This window comes from Microcebus murinus, chromosome 2, assembly GCF_040939455.1.
Source record: "Microcebus murinus isolate Inina chromosome 2, M.murinus_Inina_mat1.0, whole genome shotgun sequence".
Taxonomy (NCBI): domain Eukaryota; kingdom Metazoa; phylum Chordata; class Mammalia; order Primates; family Cheirogaleidae; genus Microcebus; species Microcebus murinus.
The window spans coordinates 102,203,948-102,229,111 of NC_134105.1; the positions used below are offsets into that span (position 1 = coordinate 102,203,948).

The 25,164-nt window shown below is 47.6% G+C and overlaps 1 long non-coding RNA gene and 1 pseudogene across 1 annotated transcript in view; one reads left to right on the plus strand and one right to left on the minus strand.

The window, feature by feature from the left end:
• LOC142861069 (uncharacterized) overlaps positions 1-25,164 on the minus strand; it is a 49,094-nt gene that overhangs the window by 10,006 nt on the left and 13,924 nt on the right. The gene's annotated exons all lie outside the window — the stretch shown is intronic.
• Positions 13,475-14,220, plus strand: LOC109730398 (AP-1 complex subunit sigma-2 pseudogene; annotated as a pseudogene).

The window sequence follows — 25,164 nt, forward strand, 5'->3', positions numbered from 1 at the left end:
ATAGATATCATATATCCTTTTGTTTGTTTACTGTTTTCAGCAAGACCAACATTACCTGTATTAGACTGTTTTCAGACTAGGTGAACATATTGAGAATCTTGAAAGTAATAAAGACTCCGAAGAGTGTAATAAGGCCATGTTTACTTGCATTACATGTAAATCAAATATAAATACACTGACTAGACCAATAGCTTTCAAGAACGTATGAGGAAAAATATTCAGTATCACTACATAGTGCTAAAAAAAGACGTCTAGTTATTACACTTTTGAGTGAAAGAGATTTGCTCTTTAGAAGTGACACTGAAGAGTAGCATTTTTCGAATAATAGACATTTCATTAAAATCATCAAAGTAATTGTTAAATTTGATTCGTTTTTGCAAGAGCAGTTGAGAAAATGTCAAAATGGAAAAAATGACTTATTTATCCAAAACAGCATACAAAGAATTAATCAAACTAACAAGAAAACATGTGCAAAAATGAGATAGTAAGTCAAATAAACAAGACATCATACATTACTCCACGATTGCATGAAAATTCTGATTAGTTGATGATTATTGTGCACAATCATATTGTAAAAACCAAAAAAAAAGCAATCTTTTACTTTTCATGATCTGAAAACCATGAATCTGAGTTTATTCAAAAGTGAAACAAGTACTTGACATTTGTAACCTGTCGCAAACAACATTCTCTGTTCCATCACATGACAACAGTTGTTCTGAAAGGTGAAGACAAGGGCTAGAAGCTCCCTTTAAAGAGGCTAATGAGTACACGGAATGTGCGGCTTGCAGAGCTCATTCCCTGTGTCCTCTTCAGAGGCTGTTCACTACTTTTGCATTTAGCAACAGTTCCATGATTCATTTTTGGTTCTTCTATAAATGAAGTATTGTAAACACATGCCAGCTTGAATTTTACCTTGAAAAATCTAAATATGATGAGATGGCCCTCCCATAATAAAGCTGTCTAACCCTTGCAACAGAGGTACAAGGACATTTCAAGGACTCAAATATATTTTTGAAGATTCAGAAAAGAAACATGAGCAAGGTTCGAAAAGTTGAGTGTGCCTTTTAAACTATAATTTGGGAAAACATTTTACAGCATGTCAATATAATAAATGATAAATTACAGATTTAGAGGAGCATAGATTTATTTACTAAAAAATCTAAGACAAAAATTCAGATTAAAAATTAGGGGTAGTCAACTTGGCCAGGTGTGGTGGCTCATACTTGTAATCCTAGCACTCTGGGAGGCCAAGGCAGGAGGCTTACTTGAGCTCAGAAGTTCAAGACCAGCCTGCTACTAAAAATAGAAAAATTAGCCAGGAGTTGTAGTGCGGGCTTGTAGTCCCAGCTATTCAGGAGGCTGAGGGGGGGAGAATTGTTTGAGCCCAAGAGTTAGAGGTTGCAGTGAGCTATGATGATGCCACTGCACTCTAGCCCAGGCAACAGAATGGAATATTGAAACAAAAGAGAAAAAGAAAAGAAGATAAGTCAGTATAAATTGTTCTGACATTGAGAATCATACTGTAAAATAAATAATTTCAGATCATACCAAAAGCAGTAGTTCAATAAGAAAAAGAAATAAATTTTAACTATAAATAAATATGATGCTCTTGGATTATGTAGGAAGCTACTGCCACAAGGCCACTGACAATAAACCAATGTTGAATGTCTTCTGCCAGAAAAGGCCTGGGTACTAAGAGTAAATAAATAAATAAACAAAGTGTCTTCAATTTTAAACTATTTAAGGTTAAGTTTTATGAAAACTTAAGATATCCTGAAATTTTATATGTCATATGTGAAAGAAACTTGATACAGTTTTTCCTATCTTGGCAATAATTGTAAACATTTATATGACATTATGTAACAAGTTGTGAAGCTGAAAACAAAATCTTTTCTAAACTATCAGTAGCAAAAAGTAAATCAATCAATAGTATCAGAGGAAAGACTGAATTTTCCTTCTAGTCTCTGTATGGGAAATGATTTTACAAAATGATTGTCGAATGAAGCAAAGATCACAGAGCCAAGAAAACATTAAAAAAATAAATATACACTTATCACTCAGTTAATAAAAATATTATCATTTTTCTAGCTTGTGCAATGTTTATGGTATTTGTCAACATTTTGAGATTTGTAATTTGCTGTATCCCTTTTCTCAGTCTAAATAAAAATTCATTTTCATGTTTAATTTCCCATTGGTACTGCATTTATATTCTTTTTCTGAAAGGTGGTCCCCCAAAAAAGTATTAGGACCTACAACGTCTGTATCCGACCTTCACACTCTTACCCATTTTTGTCCATGGCTTTGCTTATGCCATGCCCTCCACTTGGCATCCCCTTTCACCTCTTCTCTGCCTGGAAAATACTTTTTTGTTTGTTTGGGGGTTTTTTTGAGATGGAGTCTCAGTTTGTCTCCTGAGCTAGAGTGCAGTGGAGTCAGCCTAACTCACAGCAACCTCAAACTCCTGGGCTCAAGCAATTCTCCTGCCTCAGTCTCCCAAGTACCTGGGATTACAGGCACATGCCACCACACCCAGCTAATTTTTCTATTTTTAGTAGAGACAGGGTCTTGCTCTTGCTCAGGCTGGTCTCAAACTCCTGACTTCAAGCAATTTTCCCGCCTTGGCCTCCCAGAGTGCTAAGATTACAGGTGCGAACCACCGCACCCCACCTGCCTAGAAAACTCTTAACCCTCTTCAAAGCCCAACTCAAAAGTCACCTCCTCCATGAAGCCTTCCCTAACTAGCTCAAGAAAAGAGAGTTCTGTACTGCCCCCTTTCCTCACTTCAGGACACCGCAGCACTTTTTTAGTCCTCCTTGGCCCTCCCTCAAGGCGCTGGAATCAGTGCTCTGCAGAAGCCTCCCCCAGCCAGACAGCAGACAGCAGCCAGGACAGGCACTGGGATGTCCCCACCCACAGCTGAAGCTCACACAGAACCTGTGCGTGGGGTGCAGTAAGGGCCGGCCAGGCATAGAGGGATGGGACTGGGGCTAACACACTGGCCCGGGAGCCCAGAGTGCAGAGTTCTAACTCGCTGTGTGACCCCGGGCAAGACCCATATTCCCTTTGTTTGAGAAGTGCTTGCCTTCTTATCCCTCAAAGAGAAAGGAAGTGCCTGCTTCACAGAGATAATGGACATGAAAGCACCTGGAAAGGTAGAAAGTGCTATATAACGCAGGGGGTGGCTGTATTATTATTGTGGACAGATGCAGGTTTGCTTGACTTGACACTGAGTGAAATCCTGCGACTCTGAATAGCAAATCTCCGGCACCAGGCACACCCCAGCTTATGCGTGCTGCAATTTCAGTTTCCATAGGGTGTAACAGCAACTAGATTAAAAGATTTATGTCAACTGCACAATGGGAAGGAGGCACCCAGGCCCCCAAATGTCCCTGAGGCCAGAGCCCAACCCTCAGGTGGACTTTACTTCCTGGATCATTGTTGGCAGAGAGGACATGGGGTTCCCAGCTCATGCCCAAGCCCCTTCCTCTCCCATAGTCCAGCCCGCTCATCACAAGGAAGGTAATAAGCGCTACTCCCCTCTGCACTGAGCCCCAGCCTGGGAATACTGCCAGCACCAACAGCCACGGCTGACTTCTCACCCTCACTCAAAAAGATAAAATTCTACCAACACAAATCCCGCCCAAGATCTGCTTTCCTTTTTTTTTTTTTTTTTTTTTTTTTTTTAATATGTGCCCATTTCCCCCAGCACTGTGGAGAAGTAGGGGCCAAAGATGAGGGCTTGATTTGTAGCAAGGGAACACATGCACATCTCTGTCTACCTGCAATGGATCTGGGCTCCCAGAGACTCTGGAGGAACCCACTGATTGACCACCAGTTCCCCCTCCCTGCCCAGCCCTTCTTGCCCCATGGCACAAATTGGCAGGCTGGCCCTGTCTCCTCCACAAGTCACTCTCCAGGGCGAAGCCAACAGAAATTTATCTTTGACAAATTTGTCTATAGAAATTCCCCTATCTTCTCCCTTTTGGGGAAGAGAGTGAGCTCGCAAAGGCAGTGTAGCATGGTGGTCAGGAAACCTCAGCCCAGGAGCCCAAATGTCCAGGTTAAGTCCCAGTCACGTGTTCATCAGCTGTGTGGTCTTGAACAAGTTCCCTAACCTCTCTGTGACTCTGTTTCATCATCCGTGAATTATTAGTATCTTTTCCACCCTGTTGGATAAAGTGAGTGAACACTGTAAAAGTGCTTGGAACGGTGTCAAAAGTGCAGTCTGTGCCCAATAATTGTTAGCTACCTCCTTGAAGACATAAGGCCATGCGGGAAGAGATTTCTATCTGTTTTGTTCATTGCTGTTTCCCCAATCTCTAGAATGGTTCCTGGAACACAGTAGGTTTCAAATGGAGACTGGATGAATAATATTTAATGACTGCACCTCCTGTCAGAGCTGACTAAGCCTGGAGGGTATGCCCTTGAAGGTGAGCGGGGGGAGGGCTGAGAAGGCCTCGCAATCAGTGTGTGGAGTTTCTCTCTGGTTGGAAGCAGTGTCGCTGCCCCTGCCTCTGCTTAGAGCCTCCACCTAGAATCGGCTGGCGTCACAAAGTAAGCGTCACCTGTCTGCAGAGGTGGGAAAAGAGATATGAAGTTCACCTGCTTTTACACAGCCTTCCCTTCATCAGCACAAAGACAACACCCTCATGGCAGCTCAGTGTGGTGTCAGGCACTGAGGTCGGATCTTCAGGTTCAAATCCCACTGCGCTACTCACGAGATGTTTGACCTTGGACAAATGACTTAACCTCTCCAAGCCTTCCCTCACTTGTCAAAAATGAAAATAGAGCCGGGCGCGGTGGCTCACGCCTGTAATCCTAGCTCTCTGGGAGGCTGAGGCAGGTGGATTGTTTGAGTTCAGGAGTTCGAAACCAACCTGAGCAAGAGCGAGACCCCGTCTCTACTATAAATAGAAAGAAATTAATTGGCCAACTAATATACATAGAAAAAATTAGCTGGGCATGGTGGCGCATGCCTGTAGTCCCAGCTACTCGGGAGGCTGAGGCAGCAGGATTGCTTGAGCCCAGGAGTTTGAGGTTGCTGTGAGCTAGGCTGACGCCACGGCACTCACTCTAGCCTGGGCAACAAAGCAAGACTCTGTCTCAAAAAAAAAAAAAAATGAAAATAGTATCTAGCTTACAGCGTTGCTTTGAAGACTAAATAGCATAACGAGTTTGTAAAGCACTTGGAAAAGTGGCTGGCACACAGTCAACTTTCAACAGACACCTGGATTTGGAGAGGGACTGGGTGGAGGACCCGAAAGGACAGATGGGAGGGCCCAAGGGGCTGCTCCGCCTGCTCCTCAGCTCTGCTGTGCAAAGGATACCACCGGCCAAGCAACCACTGCCAGACATAATCATTTCTTAAAGGCCCCACCCCACCTCCTGGGAATGAGGACCCTTGCCCTCCACGCCCCTGCTCTGAGCCCAGGACCTGGGCTGGAGTCACCTTGCCATAGGCACAGCGCTCCTTGGGAAGGGTTCTTTCCCTAGAAGACTTAGCGCTTGGACGTCAGCACCAACGCAGGATGAGTTCTGTGATCTTACTGCCTAAATTCACCTTTGCACAACCTTCCGCTGTGCAGCACTATCTCACCTTCTCCCTCCACCACGTTCCATCTCCTGCCCAGGCTTTCGAGCCATTCCCATCCTGTTGCTGCTCCCTCTCTCCACCCCATACTCCGCCCTGTCCAGGAGCTCTGCCCCGTCCAGCGCCCACCCCAATCTCAGAGCTCTGCTGCCCGCAGGACTGTTTCATCTCTTGCCCTCTCAGTAGAGGCTAAGTCCTCCTCCCTCAAACTAGATCACCTCTGAGGGCCAGAGCTTTCTCCCCTCACCTAAGTGGCCCTCAGGAGCAAGGGCTGGGCCCCGCTCAGCGGGCAGCTTATTCAAGGCAGGGGCTCAGACTCCCTACTGGGGTGGGGTGGCTCTGACCCTCTCTCCAGACCCTGGTGCAGGCCTCTAGCCACAGGGTCTTGAGAATGTGGAGGAAAGGAGGCAGCACGCCCTCGTTCTAGCTCCCCAGGGAGCGAAGGTTGGGAGGAAGTGGGGAGGGGAGCCCACTCTGCCAGCAAAGAAAAGAGACGAGCAGGGCCACCTTTAAATTGCTGCCAAGCCACGAATTCACTGGGCTTCCATCTGGCTTCTGATATGGGGTCTGACCTCAGTTCCAACTCCAGAGGCTCCAGTGGGACTGATAGTGGCCACGGCCTCGGTGAGATCTGCTGTGGGCCCAGGGCCCCCGAGCCTGGCATAGCAAGCCTCCTCCAAGGCCATCCTCCTGGTTTCATCCACTGTGGCTCTCGCGGAAGCACAAGGAAGAAGATGGGAATTACTATTAATATTTACTCAGGTTTTCCTAACTGTGGGCCTTGCCTACACTGCCTCGCATTACCCAATTATTTCCAGGCCATTTCTGGATATTCTGAATGGTCTAGAAAAGAAGAGGCAACCCCCCACCCAACTCTTTCTCCAGGCAAAGTTCTACCAAACCCATCCACTAAGAGTGGCTCCCCCTAGGACTTTGTCTCTGGCGCCCACCTAAGAGCTAATGTGGACATGATCTCCCAATCAGCAATCTCTGGTGAGCTACTCAGTGCCAGGACTAACCCAATTAATACTGGGACTCTCCCTCCCCCTGCCCCACCACCTCCCTCACCAACTTGGCTGAATTTGCACAAAGGATTCACAAATCTGACTACAGAGGCTGCTATAGGTTTTCATAAAGGACTCAACCTAGGGATTTAATGGAAGCGCCATATAGAAGTCTTCCCAGAAATTTTTACCAGAGACATTTCTTCTCCTTCCCCCTGTCCCAACACAAAAATCTTTTCAACTGTCTCATCCGATTCCCTTCCCAATCACTCTCCTGATCCGCTCTGTCCTTCACCACCTTGCCATTCCTAGCCAATAGTAGCCATCGGGACCTTCCATTCATCTAGCCACTGCCCGGCACCCCGGAGAGCAGGGGCACTTAGCAGCGCCATGGTCTGCCTCCTTCCGCCATCATGGGCCACGTGCAGGGGGCCTGTCCCCGTCGGCTTTGCCCTATCACTGCAATGTCCCCACTTGGCTGAAGTTGATATCTGACGACATGAAGGGGAGGATTTACAAGCTGGCAAGAAGAGGCTGACCCCCTCACAGATAGGTGTGATCCGGAGGGACTCGCATGGCGTTGGGCAAGTGCGTTTTGTGACAGGCAATAAAATCTTGAGCATCTTTTAGTCAAAAGGACTTGCTCCTGATCTTCCTGAGGATAACCACCATCTCCACCACTTATTGAAGAGAGCGGCTGTTGTTCGAAAACATCTTGACAGGAACAAGAAGGACGAGGATGCTGATTTCTGTCTGAGGCTGATGGAAAACTGCTTTATTGACTGGCTCCATATTACAAGACCAAGCTACTAATAGTTCTTCCTCCCAACTGGAAGTGTGAGTCATCCACAGCCTCTGCCACGGTTACATAAATTCGTCTATGAACTTAAGTAATGAAAAAGTCAGTTGCATTTCTATATACTCACAGCAGTTAGGAAAAAATTTAATGCTGCCCCTTGTTATAGAACAAAAAATTGAAATATCTAGGAATCAGCCTAACAAAATAAAGGTGGTTCCTGAGTTATCAACAAGATATGTTCCAGAAGGCATCTTTAGGTTGGATTTGTATATAATTCGGATCCCTGATAAACAGCACAGATGTGGTAATAATAATAATAATAACAATACAATGATTGTTCTTATGTGGTAACAATAATACAGTGTAATATTGTCCTTATAATAAAATCCATGTACTGTGATAATACATTACAAAAACTGTTGTGCTCTTTCAATTCAAACAAACAGAACATAAAAACAAACTCATAAAAAAAAGTTTAGATAGGAGATAAGAGAAATTTCAAAAGAGAATATTAAAGGTTAGCACTCACCTAATGTTGCATCAATGTCTTGCTTACCGGAAGGGGCATTTTTGAGGCAAGAGGGTAGCTGACATTAATGGGAAGGTAATGATGAAGATGGTGCTGGGGAGGATGGAGTGGGTGCTGGGGAATCAGGATTTGAGTCTGTTATGGGAGAAGGGAGTTTACCACTGAAGTTGGTTTCTTGAAAAAGGTATCTGTTTTTTTCATCATAAATGGACTTGCAGCAGATGATGTTCTCAATAACTGACGGTAAACCTTTGCAAAGCACTCAATAGTAGAGTCTTGCTCCCCAAGCTTAGCAAATCCTGCTTCAGTGAGAAGTGGTCTTCAGCTAATTCTTTTGTCATAAACTTTCTTGGCTCTGGATCTTCTGATTCTTAGTATTCTTGTGTTTCTATGAGCTGATTCTCTATCTATGAGACCAGCCGCTAGCACCTAAAGATGCTATGGCAAGGAACCACTTATGCCATGCGGGTTTGTTTACACGCGTGGAAGAAACTAGTTCCCAAATTATTAATGTTATTATTTCATTATAAATTATCCTTACAGGGAGCCGTGGGAGCCCATTTGTAAGTACGGAGCATCGTAAGTCGGGCCATCTGTAACGCAGGGACTGTCTGTACATCAGTTCTGAAATGTATGTGGAAGAGCCTAGGTAATTTGGAAGATGAGCACCACGGTGGACGTGCCCGACCAGAGTTACTGTAAAGCAGAGGAAGACATTGAAGTCAAGGCGCAGAGACAGAGAAGCAGAAGGAAAGTGAGATCCCAGAAATGGACCTGCACGTAAATGGAAAGGTGATCTGTGAGGCGCTGGGTCGGGGGGATTGCAGATCCATGGGAAGTGACAGCCTCCTCAGCGGGGCACAGGGATAATTAGTTAGCCAGCCATAGGGAGAAAAAAACAGAAGTCAATTTCATTCTACATTACACAGTATGCAAAAATAGATTCCAGCCGAGTTAAAAACTTAAATTTTTTTTTAAAACTTTAAAACTTTTAGAAGAAAATATAGAAAAAGATCTTTATGACCTCAGGGTAGTAAAGATTTCCTTAAGAAGGGTGAAAAGAAATATAACCTAGAAAAGACAAGACTTTACTACATTGAAATTTAAATTTTATGTTCATCAAAAGACACCATTAAAAAATACAAGCCATAAACTGGGAGAAAATGTTTATTACACATGTAACAAAATGTAGAAAGACTCCTACGTATTTTAACATGAGATAGACAAACAATACAACAGAATAAGAAGGAGCAAGTCGCAGAAGAGGAACAATAGAAAATGCAAGTTTCAAGTGTATCATTGAGATACCAGATTAGGAAAAATTTTTAATCTGACAAGTAGGATTTCAAACAACAGAAATTCATACACTACTAGGGGGAATAAAAATTTCCAAAACCCCTTTGGAGAAAAATTCAGCAATATCAAATATAGTCAGAAACACATATTCCCATGACTTGCTGAGAATCCTTTGCACATGTTCTCAAGGAAATGTGTGTAGGAATATTTATGGGATCATGTTTATAACAACAAATAAAAGGAAACAGTCTATCTGCCAGGACACATGAATAAATAAGAGAATGGATAAAGGGCACAGAATTCATAAATGAAATATAATATATTAATATAACATAGTACTATGTAATTGTGAAAATTAATGAACTAGCATTATATATATGAATGTGGTAATCTCATAAAGATAATGACAAACAATGATAAATCAAGTTTCATAAGGGTAAAGTTTCAAAACAAACAGAGCAACACTAAATATGCAAAGTAAATGATTAACACTAAATTCAAGATGTCTGTTTCTTTGGGTGTGGTAGAGTAGCACGGTGAGATCAAAGAAGATTGAACTGTATTTGTAATGACATAGCTTTTTTATAATTGTGGCAAAATACACATAACATGAAATTTATCATTTTGACCATTTTTAAGTGCACAGTTCAGTGGTATTAAGTAAATGCACACTTTTGCACAACCATCATCCCTATCTCTGGAACTCTTTTAATCTTGCAAAACTGAAACTCCATTAAATTAACTCCATTCCCCCCTCAACCCCTGGCAACTACCTTTCTACTTCTGTCTCTGTAAATTTGATTATTCTGGGTATCTTACATAAGTGGCATCATACAATATTTACCTCTTTGTGACTGGCTTATTTCACTTAGCACAATGTCCTCAAGTTTTATCCAAATTGTAGTATGTGTCAGAATTCCCCTGCCTTTGAAGACAGAATAATATTCCGCTGTATGTATATACCACATTTTGTTTACCCATTCATCCATGGATGGACACTTGGGTTGCTTCCACTTTTTGGCTATTGTGAATAATGCTGCTATGAACATGAATATCTCTTTGAGACTCTGCTTTCAATTCTTGTGGATATATACCCAGAAGTGAGAATCCTGGATCATATGGTAGTTTTATGTTAAATTTTTTGAGGAATCGTCATACTGTTTTCTACAGTGGCTGCACCATTTTACATTCTTACCAGCTGTGAGCAAGGCTTCCAATTTTTCCACATCCTCACCAACACTTATTATTTTGTAATAATATGCAAATATGCAAATGATGTTATTTTGTATTTGTATTACAAAATGACACCCACTTTAGTGGGTGTGATGTGGTATTTCATTGTAGTTTTGATTTCCATTTCCCTAATGATTAGTGATGGTAAGCATCTTTTCACATGCTTACTAACTTAACCGTTTGTATATCTTCTCTGGAGAAATTTCTATTCAAATCCTTTGCCCATTTTTTAATCAAGTTGTTTTGTTGTTCTTGTCATAATTTTGTTGTTGAGTTATGGGAGTTGTTTATATAATCTAGATACAAACCTCTTGTTAAACATATGATTTGCAGATACTTTGTCCCATTCCATGGGTTGTCTTTTCACTCTGTTGATTGTGTCTTTTGATGCACAGAGTTTTTAATTTTGATTTAGTCCAATTTATCTATTTTTTTATGTTGTCTGAGCTTTTGGTGTTACATCCAAGTAATCCTTGCCAAATCCAGTGTCATTAAACTTTTCCCCTCTTGTTTTTTAAAAGTTTTATAGTTTGAACTGTTATGTTTAGGTCTTTAGTAAGTGTTTAAATCTTAAACTTGTGAGGAATTAGGCATTCCTTGTGTTATTTGTCATACTGTGGTGTTGTAAACTCACCCCAAGGGCCATTCGGAATACAGCACTAGGCTAGCTAAAGGGAAGCCACTGCGCTTTCAGCTTGTTCTGTCTTAAAGGTTCAGAATTAACCTGCTGTTTGCTTACACAGCTGCCAGGAACGAGATTGGAAACCGACCTTGAGGAAAAACAGATCGAGAGTCTGGACAGGGCCAGCTGCAGGCTACTGATGACAAGATCTGCCAGATGACCTAGTGCTTGCTGATAACCCTCACAAAGCTTGCTGTCTGCCACCACGCTGCCCCTTCCCTTTTTAAGCTGCTCAGCAAGCAGAGGGGATGAGATGGTCTTTGAGACAATAATGCACCATCTCCTCAGGCTGCTAGCACTTGAATAAACCTTTCCTTCACCAACTCTTGCATCTTGGGGGGCAAGTGGCCAAACCCACATTCAGCAGCAGTGAGAGTGAGTGAGTGTGTGTGTGTGTGTGTGTGTGTGAGTGAGTGTGTGTGCGTGTGTTGTAGGTCCTCTTTTGCTCTGCCTGCTTCTCGAGGACTAGATGAAGTGAGGTCCAGTCAAGTTCTCTTTGCCGTGGTCTCCAGCAAACTACCTGGAAGATCACTTTGTGTCTATCTTACTGAGGCTGTTGCCTTCTTCTCTCTCTCCGTAGAGTTTTACTTAATTGCATATTTCAAAATAGCTAGAAGAGAAGAATTGTAATGTTCCCAACACAAGTGGTGATCTAGCACCTCTTGTATTATCCTGGATAGAGCTGGAGCCCATTCTACTAAGTGAGGTATCATAAGAATGGAAAAATAAGCACCATATGTACTCACCATCATTGGTATTACCAATACTTTGGTATTACATTGGTATTACCAATACAAAGTGACCAACACTTAAGTGCACATATGGTAGTAACATTCATCAGGTGTCAGGCAGGTGGGAGGAGGGGAGGGAGGGATGAGTATATTTATACCTAATGGCTGTGATGCGCACCGTCTAGGGGATGGACACTCTTGAAGTTCTGACTCTAGTGGGGCAAAGGCAATATATGTAACCTAAACATTTGTACCCCTATAATATGCTGAAATAAAAAATAAAACTAATAAATTGGTTGATAGAATGAAAAAAAGATAACTATTTGAAGTGATGGATATCCCAATAACCCTGATTTGATCATTATACATGTATGCATGTATCAAAATATCCCATGTACCCTAAAATATGTTTAAGATAAATTTAAAAACAATGGAGAGCTTTGCCCCCATCCAAGTACTAACCACCCAGAACACCAACAGCCTCTGAGCTAATTACTGGGAGTCAGACAGACCAGCATATGGGTAGAAGGGGATTCCCCTTCCAGCTCCCTCCCCTGAGTCTCCTGCACGACTACAACACTTGGCCTAGAGTCATCAGGAAAGAAATCAGACAGGGCTGGGCCTCCTCGTGCAAAAGTTTTAGGACAGTATGGAAATCACAGTTTAGAAATCTCTGGAAAGTGGCACACCCTAGAAGGAAGCCCAGACATGCCAGTGTCTTTATTGCATTAAAATCACATGTGCCGGCTGAACGCGGTGGCTCACGCCTGTAATCCTAGCACTTTGGGAGGCCGAGGCATGAAGATTGCTTGAGCTCAGGAGTGTGAGACCCCGTCTCTACCATAAATAGAAAGAAATTAGCCAAACAACTAAAAATAGAAAAAATTAGCCGGGCATGGTGGCTCGTGCCTGTAGTCCCAGCTACTCGGGAGGCTGAGGCAGTAGGATCACTTGAGCCCAGGAGTTTGAGGTTGCTGTGAACTAGGCGGACACCATGGCACTCTAGCCCAGCCAAGAAAGTGAGGCACTGTCTCAAAAAAAAAAAAAAAAAAAAAAAATCACATGTGCCAAATGCGAGGCTTATGATGCAAGACTCTGCTCTTAAACACAAGGCCAGACAAGAAGTCGAGGTCAGGTTTGAGGAGTGGTATAAGACAGGCAAGAACAAGTGCTTCTTCCAGAAGCTGCAGTTTTAAATGGTTTTTGTTTCAGTCATTAAACATTTAAAATAAAAATAGTGCTAGAGATTCTGCCCAGGCATGAAATGGGAGATGGGAAACCACAGATCCTGGGGCCATCTTGGTTCCCATGGAGGATCATCTCAATGAACTGAGATAATGTCACTGATAAAGGCACATGTTCATCGTATAATATGACACCTCAGCACAAACCAAGTGCCTTATCTGGCGCTCATCTCAGGAACTAGTCACCTTTCTCAACAACTGGAAAACATGGCTATGTTAGACTGGTTAAGAAACAGTATGTCCGAAGCCTGCCCTCGGCCAAGCCGGTCCCCTCCCCACAGCAACACGGCTTCTCTTCCTCAGCGCGGCGACCAGGGCTTCCCCTCAGCAGCCGCCGCCGGCCCAGCCCCGCCGCTCCGGGCCACCATGCAATTTCTGTTGCTTTTTAGTCATCAGGGAAAGCTTGGACTGCAGAAATGGTATGTCCCACTATCAGACAAAGAGAAGAAAAAGATTACAAGAGAACTTGTTCAAACTGTTTTAGCAGGGAAACCGAAAATGTGCAGCTTCCGTGAGTGGCACGATCTGAAGATTGTTTACAAAAGATATGCTGGTCTGTATTTTTGCTGTGCTATTGAGGATCAGGACAATGAACTAATTGCCCTGGAAATAATTCATCGTTATGTGGAAATTACTTGACAAGTATTTTGGCAGTGTGTGTGAACTTGATATCATCTTTAATTTTGAGAAGGCTTATTTTATTTTAGATGAGTTTCTTTTGGGAGGGGAAGTTCAGGAAACATCCAAGAAAAGTGTCCTTAAAGCAATTGAGCAGGCCGACCTACTGCAGGAGAAAACAGAGAATATGTATCACAGCAAGAGTTTCATTGGGTGTAAGAAAGCGTACTAGAATACGTGCTGGAGTACAGACATGCATCAAAATCCACGTCATGAATATTTTAATGTCCCTGTGTACTAAATGACTACTCATCGAGTATGCAGAATTTCACAGAGGAAATAGAGTGCTGATATGCATATGAAAGAAAATGTCCTCAGCTTGGTGACCGATTATCTTGTATGATAATAATAGAATATTTCAGAACCAGTACCTTTATGATTGTATTTTTTTCCTATTCTCATTCTTAATTCTTGTCCATTTTATTTTCATTCTATATGTGATCTTACATAGCTTATTCCTGTCCGAAACTGATTTTATCTCATTTTGACAAAATATGGCCTGTGAGTGTTTTGAGTAATATTTCATTTTAAACACATACATGTTATCATTAATGAACCATCTGTGACTAATCTTATAAGAAGAAAACTTGGCAATCATTAACATGTTTACCAAAGAAAATATAGCTGAAGTGCTAGGTCAAAATAAGCAGTGCCATAATATATATATAGTGTAGTTCAAATATTGGGAGGCAGGGGTGATTTATCTTACAATCTATATGAGCTAATGTGTTCTAATGTATCATATAAAAGTGTATGTGGAAAAATACAAGAAAGTAAAATTGATCTGTACTATTGTATATTTAAAGTTAAAACTTTCAGTTTTTAGGAAACTTTGAGCACCACATTTATTGAATCACATTTGTGCTATATAATAATATCAAACAATCCCTTTAAGAATTTACAGAAAGCTATGTCTGAAAAGTCTCTTCTGCAATATCTGTTGCTTAATAGTAGCTTTTTCAAAATATTAATGCTGAGTTTATTTTATAGTCAAAAATTCCTATTTTGAAAGGAATCTATTCTAAAAGAAAAAATCATAATGTTAAGTTTTAATACCTAAAGACATATTTTACTAGTTATGGCTTTCTAATATATTAAGTCTGCATTTAAATACTTAATGCTTTATTAACTGTGGCTTTATATTTCTGAATATTAAAACTTTTAATATTGATCACTATTGTATATTTTAATAAAACATATAGCATGTTTTATTACAAAAGAAAAAGTACCAAATAATTCATTGTTTATATCTAGAGAGCCTAAAGCCTGAGTTTAGTAAGTTATTAAACTATAACTTCAGAACATGATCAAACAGGTTTACCACTGAAAGAAGACCTATGAAAATGTGTTTTGACCAAACTTAGTATTGGGCAGGTATACAGATGAGTTCTTTCCATTCTAACCATCTTGCTGTAATGTACTACATTTGAAGCACCTGGATGTGCTATCAAATGAGAAATTTAGCATTATACATTTGAAGCATTGAGAAACATTGGTCTTTCATCTTCATTTGTTTCCTCCATCCCTTCCTCTGCCCCACAATATGTTATCCATCTGGTTTTAATGCTACATAGATATGCATTGTCTCATGCCTGTTTGCTTTGGATGCTGTGTGCTGAGCTGTAACCAAATGTTGCTTCTTTTGTTATCTGTATACAGCTGCTTGCTTTAAATTAGTAGATTCTGAAATAGCTTTCCTTGCATGTCTAAAATAAAAATATCGCATGTAAAAAAAAAAAAAAAGAAAGAAAAGAAACAGTATGTCCACCTCCAATGGAGCAGCACCCTGGACGATTTTCAAAGACAAAACTGGCTAACACTTGCACAGGGTTTACTTTGTGCCAGACACTGTTCTATAGGCTTTACATATATGAATTTATTTAATCATTACAACAAACTGAAGAGGTAGGAACCATTATTACCATCTCTACTTTACCAATGTGGAAACTGAGGCACAATGGGGCCAAGTAATTTGCTCAAGATCACACAGGCAGTAAATGGTAAAGCCTGGGCTGGAACTCAGGCCGTCTGGCTCTAGAGTCCATGCCCTCAATTCCTGGACTCTGATACCTGTTTTAAATATGTTTATTTTTATGTCTTACACTATCCACCTTGTGAGCTGTGACTCTACAGTAGTGGAAGTGGTGGTGTGTGACAGTGGTAGTGGTGGTGGTGAGGTGGGTGGCAGTGGTAGGGGTGGTGGTGAGGTGGGTGGCAGTGGTAGTGGCGGTGGTGAGGTGGGTGGCAGTGGTAGTGGCGGTGGTGAGGTGGGTGGCAGTGGTAGTGGCGGTGGAACAGTGGGTGGCAGTGGTAGTGGCGGTGGGGCAGTGGGTGGCAGTGATAGTGGCGGTGGGGCAGTGGGTGGCAGTGGTAGTGGCGGTGGTGAGGTGGGTGGCAGTGGTAGTGGTGGTGGTGAGGTGGGTGGCAGTGGTAGTGGCGGTGGTAAGGTGGGTGGCAGTGGTAGGGGTGGTGGTGAGGTGGGTGGCAGTGGTAGTGGCGGTGGTGAGGTGGGTGGCAGTGGTAGGGGTGGTGGTGAGGTGGGTGTCAGTGGTAGTGGCGGTGGTGAGGTGGGTGGCAGTGATAGTGGTGGTGGTGACGTGGTTGGCAGTGGTAGGGGTGGTGGTGAGATGGGTGGCAGTGGTAGTGACAGTGGGGCAGTGGGTGGCAGTGGTAGTGGCGGTGGGGCAGTGGGTGGCAGTTGTAGTGGCAGTGGGGCAGTGGGTGGCTGTGGTAGTGGTGGTGGTGAGGTGGGTGGCAGTGGTAGGGGTGGTGGTGAGGCGGGTGGCAGTGGTAGGGGTGGTGGTGAGGTGGGTGGCAGTGGTAGGGGTGGTGGTGAGGTGGGTGGCAGTGGTAGTGGTGGTGGTGAGGTGGGTGGCAGTGGTAGTGACAGTGGGGCAGTGGGTGGCAGTGGTAGTGGCGGTGGGGCAGTGGGTGGCAGTTGTAGTGGCAGTGGGGCAGTGGGTGGCTGTGGTAGTGGTGGTGGTGAGGTGGGTGTCAGTGGTAGTGGCGGTGGTGAGGTGGGTGGCAGTGGTAGTGGCGGTGGAACAGTGGGTGGCAGTGGTAGTGGCGGTGGTGAGGTGGGTGGCAGTGGTAGGGGCGGTGGTGAGGTGGGTGGCAGTGGTAGTGGTGGTGGTAAGGTGGGTGGCAGTGGTAGTGGCGGTGGTGAGGTGGGTGGCAGTGGTAGGGGTGGTGGTGAGGTGGGTGGCAGTGGTAGGGGTGGTGGTGAGGTGGGTGGCAGTGGTAGTGGCGGTGGTGAGGTGGGTGGCAGTGGTAGTGGCGGTGGTGAGGTGGGTGGCAGTGGTAGGGGTGGTGGTGAGGTGGGTGGCAGTGGTAGTGGCGGTGGTGAGGTGGGTGGCAGTGGTAGGGGTGGTGGTGAGGTGGGTGGCAGTGGTAGTGGCGGTGGGGCGGTGGGTGGCAGTGGTAGTGGCGGTGGTGAGGTGGGTGGCAGTGGTAGTGGTGGTGGTGAGGTGGGTGGCAGTGGTAGTGGTGGTGGTGAGGTGGGTGGCAGTGGTAGTGGTGGTGAGGTGGGTGGCAGTGGTAGTGGCGGTGGTGAGGTGGGTGGCAGTGGTAGGGGTGGTGGAAAGGTGGGTGGCAGTGGTAGTGGCGGTGGTGAGGTGGGTGGCAGTGGTAGTGGCGGTGGTGAGGTGGGTGGCAGTGGTAGTGGCGGTGGTGAGGTGGGTGGCAGTGGTAGTGGCGGTGGTGAGGTGGGTGGCAGTGGTAGTGGCGGTGGTGAGGTGGGTGGCAGTGGTAGTGGCGGTGGTGAGGTGGGTGGCAGTGGTAGTGGCGGTGGTGAGGTGGGTGGCAGTGGTAGTGGCGGTGGTGAGGTGGGTGGCAGTGGTAGTGGTGGTGGTGAGGTGGGTGGCAGTGGTAGTGGCGGTGGAACAGTGGGTGGCAGTGGTAGTGGCGGTGGTGAGGTGGGTGGCAGTGGTAGTGGTGGTGGTGAGGTGGGTGGCAGTGGTAAGGGTGGTGGTGAGGTGGGTGGCAGTGGTATTGGTGGTGGTGAGGTGGGTGGCAGTGGTAGTGGTGGTGGTGAGGTGGGTGGCAGTGGTAGGGGTGGTGGTGAGATGGGTGGCAGTGGTAGTGACAGTGGGGCAGTGGGTGGCAGTGGTAGTGGCGGTGGGGCAGTGGGTGGCAGTTGTAGTGGCAGTGGGGCAGTGGGTGGCTGTGGTAGTGGTGGTGGTGAGGTGGGTGGCAGTGGTAGTGGCGGTGGTGAGGTGGGTGGCAGTGGTAGGGGTGGTGGTGAGGCGGGTGGCAGTGGTAGGGGTGGTGGTGAGGTGGGTGGCAGTGGTAGGGGTGGTGGTGAGGTGGGTGGCAGTGGTAGTGGTGGTGGTGAGGTGGGTGGCAGTGGTAGTGACAGTGGGGCAGTGGGTGGCAGTGGTAGTGGCGGTGGGGCAGTGGGTGGCAGTTGTAGTGGCAGTGGGGCAGTGGGTGTCAGTGGTAGTGGCGGTGGTGAGGTGGGTGGCAGTGGTAGTGGCGGTGGAACAGTGGGTGGCAGTGGTAGGGGTGGTGGTGAGGTGGGTGGCAGTGGTAGGGGTGGTGGTGAGGTGGGTGGCAGTGGTAGTGGCGGTGGTGAGGTGGGTGGCAGTGGTAGTGGCGGTGGTGAGGTGGGTGGCAGTGGTAGTGGCGGTGGTAAGGTGGGTGGCAGTGGTAGGGGTGGTGGTGAGGTGGGTGGCAGTGGTAGTGGCGGTGGTGAGGTGGGTGGCAGTGGTAGTGGCGGTGGTGAGGTGGGTGGCAGTGGTAGTGGCGGTGGTGAGGTGGGTGGCAGTGGTAGTGGCGGTGGTGAGGTGGGTGGCAGTGGTAGGGGTGGTGGTGAGGTGGGTGGCAGTGGTAGTGGTGGTGGTGAGGTGGGTGGCAGTGGTAGGGGTGGTGGTGAGGTGGGTGGCAGTGGTAGTGGCGGTGGGGCGGTGGGTGGCAATGGTAGTGGCGGTGGTGAGGTGGGTGGCAGTGGTAGTGGCGGTGGTGAGGTGGGTGGCAGTGGTAGTGGCGGTGGTGAGGTGGGTGGCAGTGGTAGTGGTGGTGGTAAGGTGGGTGGCAGTGGTAGTGGTGGTGAGGTGGGTGGCAGTGGTAGTGGCGGTGGTGAGGTGGGTGGCAGTGGTAGGGGTGGTGGTGAGGTGGGTGGCAGTGGTAGTGGCGGTGGTGAGGTGGGTGGCAGTGGTAGTGGCGGTGGTGAGGTGGGTGGCAGTGGTAGTGGCGGTGGTGAGGTGGGTGGCAGTGGTAGTGGTGGTGGTAAGGTGGGTGGCAGTGGTAGTGGCGGTGGAACAGTGGGTGGCAGTGGTAGTGGCGGTGGTGAGGTGGGTGGCAGTGGTAGTGGCAGTGGGGCAGTGGGTGGCAGTGGTAGGGGTGGTGGTGATGTGGGTGGCAGTGGTAGTGGTGGTGGTGAGGTGGGTGGCAGTGGTAGTGGTGGTGGTGAGGTGGGTGGCAGTGGTAAGGGTGGTGGTGAGGTGGGTGGCAGTGGTAGTGGTGGTGGTGAGGTGGGTGGCAGTGGTAGTGGTGGTGGTGAGGTGGGTGGCAGTGGTAGGGGTGGTGGTGATGTGGGTGGCAGTGGTAGTGGTGGTGGTGAGGTGGGTGGCAGTGGTAGTGGTGGTGGTGAGGTGGGTGGCAGTGGTAAGGGTGGTGGTGAGGTGGGTGGCAGTGGTAAGGGTGGTGGTGAGGTGGGTGGCAGTGGTAGGGGTGGTGGTGAGATGGGTGGCAGTGGTAGTGACAGTGGGGCAGTGGGTGGCAGTGGTAGTGGCGGTGGGGCAGTGGGTGGCAGTTGTAGTGGCAGTGGGGCAGTGGGTGGCTGTGGTAGTGGTGGTGGTGAGGTGGGTGGCAGTGGTAGTGGCGGTGGTGAGGTGGGTGGCAGTGGTAGGGGTGGTGGTGAGGCGGGTGGCAGTGGTAGGGGTGGTGGTGAGGTGGGTGGCAGTGGTAGGGGTTGTGGTGAGGTGGGTGGCAGTGGTAGGGCTGGTGGTGAGGTGGTTGGCAGTGGTAGGGGTGGTGGTGAGGTGGGTGGCAGTGATAGTGACAGTGAGGCAGTGGGTGGCAGTGATAGTGGCGGTGGTGAGGGGGGTGGCAGTGGTAGTGGCGGTGGGGCAGTGGGTGGCAGTGGTAGTGGCAGTGGGCGGTGGGTGGCAGTGGTGGTGGTGGGGCGGTGGGTGGCAGTGATAGTGGCAGTGGGGCGGTGGGTGGCAGTGGTAGTGTCGGTGGGGCAGTGGGTGGCTGTGGTAGTGGTGGTGGTGAAGTGGGTGGCAGTGGTAGGGGTGGTGGTGAGGTGGGTGGCAGTGGTAGTGACAGTGGGGCAATGGGTAGCAGTGGTAGGGGCGGTGGTGAGGTGGGTGGCAGTGGTAGTGACAGTGGTGTGGTGGGTGGCAGTGGTAGTGGCAGTGGGGCAGTGAGTGGCAGTGGTAGTGGTGGTGGGGCGGTGGGTGACAGTGGTAGTGACGGTGGGGCGGTGGGTGGCAATGGTAGTGACGGTGGGGCGGTGGGTGGCAGTGGTAATGACGGTGGGGTGGTGGAGGCAATAGTGCAAATCATAATTAGAGAGTTCAAGGCATGAATGGGAACATTCAACCACTAAACTGAAACCACAAAACCTGAGAGCTCTAAACTTGAACCTTGAAATTCACTGAAGTTCTACTTTATCCTAAAGGTAGAGTCACACTGTGCTTTTCCTTCTAAGCGCAAAGGTGAGGAGGGGCAGGACCCTCCAAGGCAAGTGCAATGGGGCTGAGAGCATCTGCTAAAGGAGGGGCCGAAAGCTGCTGACCCCCAACATGCCTCTACATCTTAACCGGGAAGACAAGAGTTTCAAACACTGAGCCTTTCCCTGCAGGGCAAATAGAATTGCCACTCTCCAAACTGTGCGTGCAAATTCCTAGTCCTGGAGCTAGACAGGCCCTGTCCAAGGCCCCAGGCTGAGGGCTGGGAGCCACACTTGGAGGCCCCCCACTAGCCTGTCACCATGTCTGAAAACCTGCCACTTGGGCTTCCTTCCTGGGGCTTGGTCCTCCTTACATCTGTCCCAAGAGCCCTCGCAGATTACGAAACCCTCTTTATCCCATTTAGTTCTCGATAGTAGTCAGGGTGGTGGCTTCACTCTCGGGACCAGCCAGCCTCACAACCTAATGGTTAATCCTTCTCAATGATGAGATGAGATATGGTCTATTCTGTTTTGGTTTTCCACTGTTGCTGCTACTGCTGTTAGACCCTGCACCTGGCAAACGAAATGCAATACTCATGTGGAGGTGAACGGCTAAAAACAAAACAAAAACTCAGCAAGAAAAGGGGGGAGACTCCAGGCACTGCTTTAACTATGTGAACAACCCGATGCCCACGTATGAAGGGGGAAACCGAGGACTGAAAGAGGTCAGATAATTTGCCCAAAGACACACAGCTGTATACCAGGCGCTGAGCTGCGATTTACATGGTGGTCAATCTGTCCTCGCTGTCCTTAACAGGCCGCCGTTCTGCAGATGATGAAACCCTGGCTGGGAGGGATGAAGTGACTCGTCCAAGTCCCAGGGCTAATAAGGAACAAACCGAGACTTAACCCAGAGCTCCTGATGCCTAAGCCGGGCACTGACCCCTTCTTGGCACTACTGACTTTTGGAAGAGGAAATACATATGCAATTCAGTGACTCCTTTCCTGACAAGCCAAGGAGTGTCACACGCAAGGGGAGGTGCTGAGGTCATCTCAGCTCTCTTAGGGTGGGAGGTCCAGGAAGCCCCACCCTCACTCCAGCATGTGTGAAGAACCCCATCTCAAGCCCAGGGTCCCCTGAGCCTTTCCTTGACTCCCCCCACCAGGCCTTTGCCTTGCTGAGCGTTCCTAATCCCTCCCCTCGGCCTGCCACCCCATGCAGGTTTGCGTTCCCCTCCCCCCAGCTCTCCCCCACACAGTGGGCCCCCCACTTCCAGCCCAGCCTCACCAGAGCACCAAGCCCCACCACCCCCACAAAGGTGGGAGCTCCCCAAGCTGGCCCCCTGCTTCCCATCAGGCAGCCGTGTGCCAGCGCCCCCTCCACCCTCTCTCCCCCCACCACTAAAGGCAGGGGGTTCAGACCTGGCCACCAGAGACAAAGAGATGTGTTCTCATCCCTTCCCAGTTCCTCATTTCCACCCTCTCCCAGGAGTGCCTGGTCTCCTGGAAGTTTTTCCCATAGAGGAGGAAGGGATTCTGTTGCCAAGAACACAATGCCAGCCTCTGCCCTGTGGATTCAAGGTGAGTCCTCATGGTTGAAACTGACAAGATAGAAAACAGAGACCCAGGTGGCCTTGAACTCACCATCTATGGAAACACCAGCACCAGTGCGATGACTTAACCCTCACACCAAACACACAGTCCATGGTGTGCTTTGGACCCCAACACACAGGCCTTTCTTAAACCCAGGATCTCTCCTCTGCTTCCTCCTGCAAGCCCCAAGAGCTCAGTCTTCTTGCCTCTCTGCCGTAACTCTGTCACCACTTTGTCCCTCAGGTTTGCAGCAGTCATTGCTGGTCGCCAACCATCCACCAGTCTCCTCCTCCTCCTTCTTGCTGGCAGATCCCACTTTTCCATAACAAAGGCCAAAAATGCCAAAGGCCTGGTTTCCAAGCCACCCCCCCACCCCCGCTTCTAGAGGTGGCCTAGATGGGACCTAGTTCTGGCCAGTGATATGACGAAGTCTTCTGGAGAGCTTAGAAGGAAGATGGTCTGCTTTGGTTAGAAAAAGATGCTGGAAGAAAAAGTTCTCTGCTCTCCCTTCTTACTTTGGCTATTGACATGGGATGGGCTATACCTACTGCTTCTTGAGGAGAGAGAAAGGAATTACAGAGAAATCGTCATGGTTGAGCTGAAGAATTACCCAAACCAGGGACCTCTGAAGTCCAGATTTCTCATTATGTGAGACAACAAACCTCTATTTATAATCTACTTTAAATCAGTTATTCTGGTTTTTTGCAACAATCCCAACTGGTACAGACTAACTACACTCAATCTCCAGCTCCCTTCTTTGCTGCTGCCCAGAAATCAAACATCATCCACAAGGTCCAAGCAGACACTCTCTGGCCAAGGAGCCCACTTGGGCTGAGCTCCTGTCTCCTGCTTGTATCACTAAGGGAAGAAGAGATTGAGCAAATATATGGAAAATTGAGCATTGGATCAGATAATGAGACCCCAAAGGGAGGCTGGGGTGACAGGGTAGAGAGAAATGATGCCTGAGTTATTCGATTTGTTGTTTTCTACTGATGCAGCTAGTGTGATGTTTCTACTATCCTCTAAATATCCAGATATGTGACCTCTTCCTTCTGTAATGTCCTCCTCTGTAGAATAACTGCTTCTCAGTATATCCACTCTAACTTTCTCCAGCCCATGCATTCAAGGCCTTCCACAGCCCACCCCAGGCGTGGTCCATCCCAACAGCAAAGACAGCACACTCTGCTCCAGACTGACAGGTCTCAAAGTGCTGCACACACAGGCCACAGTCCCACCCCCGTGCTTGGCGTTAGGCTGCGTCCCTGGCTGGAATGCCCTGCCTCCTTCTCTTGCCCACCCGTGGCTGCTCCACCTTCCAAGCCCAGATCAAGTCCCACTTGCTCTGTGAAGCCTCCCTACCTTCAGCAACACTACTGCCCTCTTCCTTCCGTGAACGCTTGAGATTTTATTTCTCCACCACATCATCCAACCTGGAATTAAGGTCATCGTCATTGAATTGCCATGAATGTTGGCTGCATGTCACAAAACCCAGGACCCTACTCTTGGGGTAATGGTCCCAGGGCACAGAGAAGATAAAGACCACCCTGGCTTGCAGATTCTCCAGCCCATGGGAACAGGCCCTGCCTGTCTCAGTTCTGACTCAAAACAGAACACAATCACAAAGACCTCATTTTTGTTTGTTCATTTGAGACAGAGTCTTGCTCTGTTGCCTGGGCTACAGTGCCATGACATCAGCCTAGCTCACAGCAATCTCAAACTCCTGGACTCAAGCGATCCTCCTGCCTCAGCCTCGTAAGTTGCTGGGACTACAGATGCATGCCACCATGCCTAGCTAATTTTTTCTACTAGAGACTGGATCTTACTTTTGCTGAGGCTGGTCTTGAACTCCTGACCTCAAGCGATCCTCCCACCTTGGCCTCCCAGAGTGCTAGGATTATAGGTGTGAGCCACCGTGCCCGGCCTCACAAAGACTTTATTTGTGAGCAACATGTTCTCTGGCACCATGCCAGTGCAGGCCCAATCTTCCATTGTCCAAAGCAGCATATCTCATAAATAACAGCTGATGCCTTGAACAAACACAGGCAGCTTCTGGTATTTGGTGTTCAGGGGTCTTAGGGTATCATCTCTGATATCTGTAGTCCATACACTACAAACGCCATCTGCAGCCACTTCAAACTTTTCTAGCACCGACCTCCAAAATATTTTGTCTTTATGTATTCCTCTCTAGCCAAATCTATAAATTTAAAATTCCAAATTATGTTTGATACCCATGTCAACAGGGACTTCCCCATAGATCACTACCACTGCTCCTGCCCTGATTCCACCCCCCACCTCCCCAAGATTCCTACAAATTATGAGAGACCTTGTATCCTAGTGCTCATCTCTGCCTCTGGAGCCTGTTTTCAAGCATGAAATATCTATCCTATACCATGAGCCACATGCAAAATTCAACCCTTACCTCAATTTCCACCCCAAACAGGACAAAAGCATACAAAGCATTCATGAATGCAGACAATGTTACTGAATATTTGGAGAGTCTCAAGGGAACTTCATTTCCATCCAAAAAGGAAAGCCAACAGACTTTTCTGAGATCAGGAAAATTCCGAATGCACTAGAAGAGGTTATTCTTCCCCAAGACTCGGTGTTATCAAGGGGGATGGAAGTGAAGGAAAAGTCACCTCCCCACCCAGAAGCTGGCAAGGCAGAGGCTGGCGTGGGCCGCCCGGAGGACCATGCCAACCTCCCCTGCCCTGCCAAGGCCTGCGTGTGAAGCAGGATGGGCACCTTCCCAGTTCCCCTCACCTCTGTGCCCACCAGCTGCCACCAAGCCCTTCCCCCCTTTCTGAGCTCACCTCCACCTGGACCAAGTTCCCTCCTATTTCCCTCCCTCCTCCACCGGTGGTCTCCCTCCTACTAAAGTCGCACTCCGCCCCCTGCTGGACGATCCTGGCAGTGGCCCTGGCCTGCTCCTAGCCCACCCCCTTCCTCCTCTGAATCGAGAATGCTGATATTCCCACCCACCTCCCTTGCCCCAGCCCTCAGCTCCTGGGAGGCCAAGGGACACATCAGAGGGGCAAGGGAGGAATCGGTGTTGGGGTCACTCTGACCCACTTGGGGAGAAGCTACATGACGCCCTATCCTCACCATTGGACCAGCAGCTCCAGTGGTCAGGGGCTGTCTTCCCCCCGACTAGGAGCTTCCTGGGGTC